Source organism: Lepidothrix coronata, unplaced genomic scaffold, assembly GCF_001604755.1.
Source record: "Lepidothrix coronata isolate B3197 unplaced genomic scaffold, Lepidothrix_coronata-1.0 Scaffold30, whole genome shotgun sequence".
Taxonomy (NCBI): domain Eukaryota; kingdom Metazoa; phylum Chordata; class Aves; order Passeriformes; family Pipridae; genus Lepidothrix; species Lepidothrix coronata.
The window spans coordinates 513,517-521,576 of record NW_016690210.1 but is presented as its reverse complement, the minus strand read 5'-3'; positions in this window follow the sequence as shown (position 1 = coordinate 521,576).

Sequence of the window (8,060 nt, the reverse complement as noted above, 5' to 3'; positions counted from 1 at the left end):
TTCAAGAAACACATAAAGAAGTTAATCACAGAATGGTTTGGTTTGGAAGGGACCTTAAAGGTTATCTGGTTCTATCCCTCCATCACAGGTAGGGACACCTTCCACTAGCCCAGGTTGCTCCAAGCCCCATCCAACCTGGCCTTGGGACATTTCCAGGGATGGGACAGCCACAGCTTCTCTGGGCCACCTGGGCCAGAGCCTCACCACCCTCACAGGGAGGAATTTTTTCCTAATATCTAATCTAAACCTGCCCTCCTTCAGCTTAAGGCCACTTCCCCCTTGTTCTGTCCCTCTTCAGCCCTCCTGGTGCCCCTTTAGGCACTGGAAGGGGCTCTAAGGTCTCTCTGGAGCCTTCTCTTCTCTGAGCTGAACAACCCCAACTCTCCCAGCCTGTCTTCCCAGGAGAGGTGCTAAATCCCTTTCCTCTTTATTTTTTTTTCTTTTTTTTTCCCCAGGAAATGAAGAAAACCCAGCCTTCCTCCCAAAAAGCCTCCTGAGGATTTGCTTTTATGACCACACTGATAAGCTCCCTCCCTCACACGAGGTTCACACTGCTCCTGTCAGTCAGATCAGAGTGCTGGTCTAACTGGCAGCAAATCCCCTTTCTGATGGGACTCCCTTCCAGCAGCACCAGCTCCCTAGTGCAGGGAGTCCTGGTGCTCCTGGAGACCTCAGGATAACACAGAGCAGGAGGGAGCACATCACAGCTTGGAGGAGTGGGCAAGACTTGCCCCTGCTGGAACAAACGCGAGGTTGGCGTGGTTCAAGCCGACCGTGAAACCACAACTTGAATAACAGCAAATTGAATAAGCAAGTCAGTAACTGAAGCACAAGCCATGTGTCTCCACCTGTGTGTGAAGCACAGAGGGCTGGGGGTTACAGCTGGCTCTGCACTCACAGCAATGCCCCAGGACCCCAACGTCCATGGGGGTAAAAGATGCAACAACCTGAAAACACGTCCGTGCCATCTGTGCCTGTGCCTGTCCCTCCTGGAGTTCATCAGGATGGAAGATGGATTTTCTTCCACTTTTTTTTTTTTTTTTGGAGGGGTCAGCTCTCCTACACTAATCCCTCCTCTCCTCCCCTTTGAATGTGGAGCTGGTGGAGAAGGCACATTTCTGTGCTACCACCCAAAAGTATCTGTGCAGCTACTGCTTATCTCATGTTCCAGCCCCTGATCTCAGGGGAGGATACGGCCCTAAATTAGTTCATTTACAGTAGGAACTTTAAACTACAGCCAGAAATATTTGGTTTTATTAGTCCTCCCTATATAGTGCCTCTGACCAATAACTTGTTTTATTTATTTTTCTGGCGAATTACCATGTTCTTATTCAAAGCCATAATGAGGATTATATATCAGTGTGGAATGCAGAGCTGCTATTCCTGAAACTCCCAACTGCATATAAAAGAGTTTGGAATTCCCCAAACGCTATCTCTTCAGTCCAGGCCACTTACAAATGTGGTTAAACATGAATGAAGTAATATCTTCAGAAAGGAAGGAGACTTTTGAGTCACGTCTGACACATTTAACTGCACCAACCACTTTCCACAGCTCAAGGTTTTCACTGTCTATCTTAATACCATGTAGGGGTGTTTGATAGTGATTACTCCCTGATGCTTATCCTGTTACAGGATACTCAGACACACACACTGGATACCAAGGGGAGACTTAATGAATGAACTCAAGACTTCGTGCCCTCCAAGTGCAAAACCACAGAGGCAACTAGAAAAGCTGCCAGATCAAGTCAGAATTCCCACCTGGTGCACTTTGCTGCCTTTCTGTTTCACGCCAGAGATGCCCTGTCAGATTTCTGTGTTTAACTATTCAAACTCAGCTCAACTCCACACTCAGCTGCAGGTGGGCACCAGTCAGCCCTAAAGAGCAAGACCCGTGGCCATGAAGTAACCACCACGTAATTCCTGACCGCAGATTATAATTAAGGGCCTCAGTGCTCTACAGAACTATGGCTTTCCAAAGAAGAACAGTGTAGAAAAGCAGGATGACATCAGGAGAGATATACAGTGACAAAGAGCAGTTTTTAATTTATATTCAGCCCACTGTTAAAGCCCAAACCTGTTTCAAACACTTTAACCAACGCTGCACTTAAAATTACATGTGCTGGAAGATGCACACACTGTTAACAAAAGAATTAATAACAAATTATCTCAAGGTTGAAGCCCCAAGCTGAAGAAAGACTAGTATCTCCTTTTGAAAAGATAAAAGCAAATGAAAGTGTTTTAGAAAGTGAAATAACAAGATTCAATTCAACAATAACAAATTACATATAGAATCATAGAATGGTTTGGGTTGGAAGGGACCTTAGAGATCATGTCATTCCAACCTCCTGCCATGGGCAGGGACACCTTCCACTAGCCCAGGTTGCTCCAAGCCTCATCCAACCTGGGCTTGGACACTTCCAGGGATCCAGGGGCAGACACAGCTTCTCTGGGCACCCCGGGCCAGGGCCTCACCACCCTCATAGCCAAGAATTCCTTCCTAATGTCCAATCTAACCCTACTCTCTTTTAGTTGGAAGCCATTCCCCCTTGTCCTGTCCCTCCAGCCCTTGGAAATAGTCTCTCTCCAGCTTTCTTGGAGCTCCTTCAGGTCCTGGAAGGCCACAATCAGGTCACCCCAAAGCTTCTCTTCTCCAGGCTGAACAATCCCAGCTCTCCCAGCCTTTCCTCCCAGCAGAGCTGCTCCAGCCCTGGGATCCTCTTGGTGCCTGCTCTGGCCTCTCTCCAGCAGCTCCATGTCCTTGCTGTGCTGTTCCCCAGGGCTGGAGCAGCTCTGAAGGGGGGGTCTCATCAACCTCCCATGGTGAGTGTTATCATCCCCTCCAACCTTTCCTTTTCCAGTGCCTCTTGCACTTTAAGGCCATTTTTCTGAGAAGGATTTGTGGATCAGCCGGTGCTGTCATCCTGCACTCCATTCCGGTACCTGAACTTTCCAGGCCAGAGGTTTCTCTGTGAACCCAAAGGACAGATGATGTACAGAATATCAGACTGGCTGCTCTAGTTGCCCTCCATCTGTCAGATACCTCTGCCTCTATTTTTAATTTCGTTCACAGCAGATCTGTTTCTAATAAGCCCACGGAAAGTGGGAGGCAAGAATCAGTGTAAGTTTGGAGCACACACAGCAATCAGGTGATATATTCATCTTTTCAACCACATTTAAGCATCTAGCATCAACTGATGGTGTATATGTAATAAGCAGAAAACAGGAGTAATTTTAAAAAGCCATAAATAATTGTGTGAACACCTCACAGAGTTTTCAAGGATAACTACTTGATTGAATTTGAATAATCAAAAATTACATACACCATACACTTTCCATAATTACTGAGTACATTAGACCTGTATATTATTTACTGCATATCATCCAACAGCTCTGTCAAACCTCGAATAGTCCTGAATTATTGCAGTTAAAAACAGTATCTAAAATCTGAAGAACCTTCAATTCAGTTTCTGGGAGAACTGAAGTGTAACGACACTTAGCTTGGAAATACATGAGCAACAAATAAAAAATAGTTCACATTTTCTCTGCTTTCAATAAATTTCCTCAGTTGTCATACTCAAGAAATGTATATGCTGTTCAGGAACAGAATGTCCTGGCACTCAATCTGTTGCATGCAAGAGCTCACTTTGGGGATGCAACAAATGTTTCTGTAATCTGCCCTGGAAAATTGTCCTTCTTTTTCTCCTTTAGGATTTCTGGGAGATGCTCTGTGTTCTAACGAGGAAAATCACTGTTTTAAGGAGTAAAATAGTTTTATTGTTTTTTTTTTTTTCCTGTGGATGTGGAATCACTGTTGTTGGTCCAAGGTGCTGCAAAGAGGAGAAGCAGCTGAGTGTCCTGGGGAGCTCACCCAGGAGACAGATCCAGTGAACACCTTCTTGGAAGGTGTCTCAAGGAACTCCCATCCCTGGAAGTGTTCAAGACCAGGTTGGCCAGGACTCTGAGCACCCTGGTCCAGTGGAAGGTGTCCCTGCCCATGGCAGAGGGTGGAACTGGATGATCTTCGGAGGTCCCTTCCAAACCAACCCATTCTGGGATTCCATGATTCCATGATAAACTGCTGTCATTGCTCAGCCTCTACCTGCACACCCCAACCCTTTCCTTCTGCTGTGGCACCTCATTGTGCCAAATTAACCCCCCATGGGTGGGAACACCTTCCCTGAGAGGTTCCCTTGGGGAATTCTGGGCCTGGAGGGAGAGCAGAGGTCATATCAAGCCCTAAATTGGGCTTGACAAGAACTTTTCTGGAGCAAGTTAAACCAAGAACAGACTGTGAATGTGAACTACTCCTGAAGTTTACTGGCAATCTCTATCCCAGAGAAAATGCCCACAGGGATCTGGGCAGATCCCAGCCACTAAGTTTGTGGTCCTAAAGTTTTCAAAGGAGTGTGAAAAGCGGTCCCATATGTGGAAACTTCCCAGAAAGGGACCTGACACAGCCACGGACACTCACTGAAAGTGGAAGAACACTTGACTGAGGTGCCTGAAGCACATTTCTCCAGCACAGCTTTGTTTCCAAAGACATTTGTGGTGTCTGCTTCCCTTCTCCAGACATGTATGAGCATCCCCTGCACCAGCAAAAGAGGGGGGACAATGCAGGGGATGTCAGGAGCAGCAGGAATGGGTAAGTCCTCTGTGAAGAGATAAGGAAAACACAATACAGAGGGTGATGGAGGAGCGTGGATGGACCTTCACAATCCCCTGGGGGGTTCCTGTTGTTTTGAAACTCCACCCTTAAGATGGGGAACATTAACACAGCCAACATGACTGGCAACACCATTTTTTTTCTTAAAATATTCTTAAGACAAAGTGTAAGTGCATGTGGTGATCCTTCTCCAGCATATCAGCAGGTTAATCCAGCTTCCAGTGGAAATGATCACCTGACTAGGGAACAAAACTAAGCAGAAACTTAAGTTCTTCTGACCAGTCTTCCTCTCTGTTACTACTTTTTTTACTTCTTTTGTATGTCCTTGGCATAAAATCCTTCCCCCCCCCCTTTTTTTTTGTCTATTGGTTTGATTTCTCTTTTTACTTGTGGCATTTTCAGTTCAAATGTTGGAAAGCGAAAGAAAAAAGCAAAAGGGAGCAGCTGTAAAAACACGAGTTATTTAAGAAGTAAGTGACTTCCATCAAGTGTTGACTTGAGCTGCAAAAGCTGTTCAAAAGCACATATCAGAAAGACTGGCACTTCCATTGCAGCTTGAATCTCACTTTATCAATAAAAAATATTCATGCATTCTAAATATAGAAATACTCCACATCTTTAGCAAGAAAGTACCTTGGAAGGATGTAAGTCATCTTCAATAATGCTTTGATTTGTGACCTTCTCAGCTTTGTTTTCATTTTTTTAATTTCAAATGCATTTAAAGAATGTCTATAAATAGCTAATACTGACTGGATGCATAATTTTAGGCTCATTTTTTTCAGCATCTGGATTTTGAAGTACTTTGCTGGATGAAACATGGGCCTGTCACTTGTGAAACTGGAAAGTGTTTAGAAAAGTAATATTTTATGGATCTAAATGTATTTGTTAATAGTGAGTGTGAAGCAGTAATATTAAATTTACAACACATTACTGAACCTGTGCTAAGCAAAGATGCAAGTTTCAGCTAAAAATGAGAAGAAACAAATCTCACATGGAAAAAAACACTCATTATTTCTATATATATTGCAAGGGAAATGCCTGTATTCCTCCTCACACACTATTTAAAAACAGAAGGCACAGGAATGCATTTAGCTCATCAAACCTGAATTCACAGCAGGCAAAAAAAGTGCAGCAAAAGCAACTCACCAGGTTTTGCATGTGGACAAGTGAAAAAGAACTACTAACAATTAGGGTGTGTTTTACTTTCATCTGGAGAAGAAAAGTGATTGAGAGTTGGGCAGGATTCACTCACCCTTTTCCAACAGGATCTTGGAAGGCCCTGGTGGGGCAGAGAGTTACAGATGGAACCAGACCTGCACTTTAAAAGTAGTCTCCCAAAAAACAGGATTAATTTTAACGTCTAAGGACAGAGAATCATCATGGGATAGTTTGGGTTGGGAGAGACCTAAAAGATCATCCAATTCCAACCCTCTGCCATGGGCTGGGACACCTTCCACTAGCCCAGGTTGCTCCAAGCTCCATCCAGCCTGGCCTTGGACACTTCCAGGGGCATCCACAACTTCTCTGGGCAACAACGGACAGACCTTTACAAGGACAGGGCTGCAGTTTTCCTCTTGCTTAGCTCGAATTCTAAATCAGGATTTAACAGAACAACTACAGCTCATGCTCCAGACTTTCCGTAGGTGTAAGGGGAAGTTTGGGGATGGGCTACAGGAGGGTTTTCTTAAGCAGAGGGGCCTTTTATATTTAGTTATTCTGTAATTAGTTGTTTTCATTGACATACGGTGGACAGATGGTCCCGTGCATTGCTACAGAAATATGGCCAAAGTTTAGTGTCTTGCTACATTTATTGCCATCAGGATGGTTCCCAAAAGCACACAACTATCACAGGACATTTCTGGGAAAGAGCAAAACTATCCCAGATTTCAGCCATGCGGGATCAGACTCCAACCACTATCTGGGCACACACGTGTTTCACCCACTTCTGAAGAGGTTTGTGCCTGGAAGGAAGGAACAATTCCTCTGCTGCAGAAAACAGCTAATTGCCAGGGTGGGCAGAAATAGATGGCAATTTTAGAGACAGGAATAATTCTAATTGTTTCTTTACCGGGGGAAAGCCAAATAATGCCTTGTCCCCATGAAACTGGTACATTCTGGGTGGTATTTGAGGGCTGTGCCTTTGCACGGGAATTTTGCCACAGGAATTGAACACACTTTGCCTGCACCCCAGGCTGGCCATCCACCCTTTCTTTCGGATCATCCATACGTAGGATACCTTGTCACAACTGAAATTGCTCAGCTCTCTAGGAAATGTTCTTCCAGTGTTTTTATAATTTTTCCTTTGTTCTCTGCCTCCAAAGCAACAGATCCCATCTCAAATTCTCCTGCTAAAAAATTATGAGACGTAGACACATAATAACGTTGGGATTTTATGGTGGTGCCAAACCTGACTGCAGACTCCAAGTTTAGAATGAATTTTTATTCATTCTAAATACCCCTATGCACTTTTTTGTGTGTGTGTGTTTCAGCCCTTCTTCCCCAAAGGTGCAACATTAGGATCAATCAGCATGTTTTAATACAGCGAGTAATTCCCTTCTTTTTTTCCTCTTGCCCTCCCTTGGACATCTCCACAGCTTCCCCTATACTTAGGAACTGCTCAGTTTTTAGGACTCCAGACCCATCATGGAGATCTAGCAGAGGAGAGCCAATCTGGATGGTAGAGGGCCACCAAAAAAACCCTGTGGTGTTGAACTGTGACCTTTTAAACTGCTTTCTGTTTGACAGGAACTTACAATGCAGGCCAGGTTTTATCTTGGCTTCTATTTTCATTCATAGAATCACAGAATGGTTTGGGTTGGAAGGGACCTTAAGAGGTCATCCAGTTCCAACCCCCCTGCCCTTCAACCCTTAAGAAACCTTTGTACTCCTTACTAATGGAACTTTCCACAAGATAATATAAATGCATAAGGCACCACACGGCAAGTTTCTCTCCACTTGTTAGAACACACAGGAAGTCCCCCCTCACCCCTGAATGGGACCTGTTGGGTCATTTGGCCCAACCTCTGCCCAGGGCAGGACCCAATGACAGCAGGATGATCAGCCTGGTCGAGCTCTGAGTATCTCCCAGGCCAGAACTAGTGGGTGAGAGGCTGGACATGAACTGGACACGTGTGGGGCAGCCCAGAAAGTCAAACGTGTCCTGAGCTGAAGCCAAAGCACCGTGGGCAGCAGGTGAAAGGGGGATTCTGCCCCTCTGCCCACTCAGGTGAGACCTCACCTGCAGAGCTGCTCCAGCCCTGGGGAACAGCACAGGAAGGACATGGAGCTGCTGGAGAGAGTCCAGGGAAGGCTCCAAGAGGATCCCAGGCCTGGAGCAGCTCTGCAGGTGAGGTCTCACCTGAGTGGGCAGAGGGGCAGAATCCCCCTTTCACCTGCT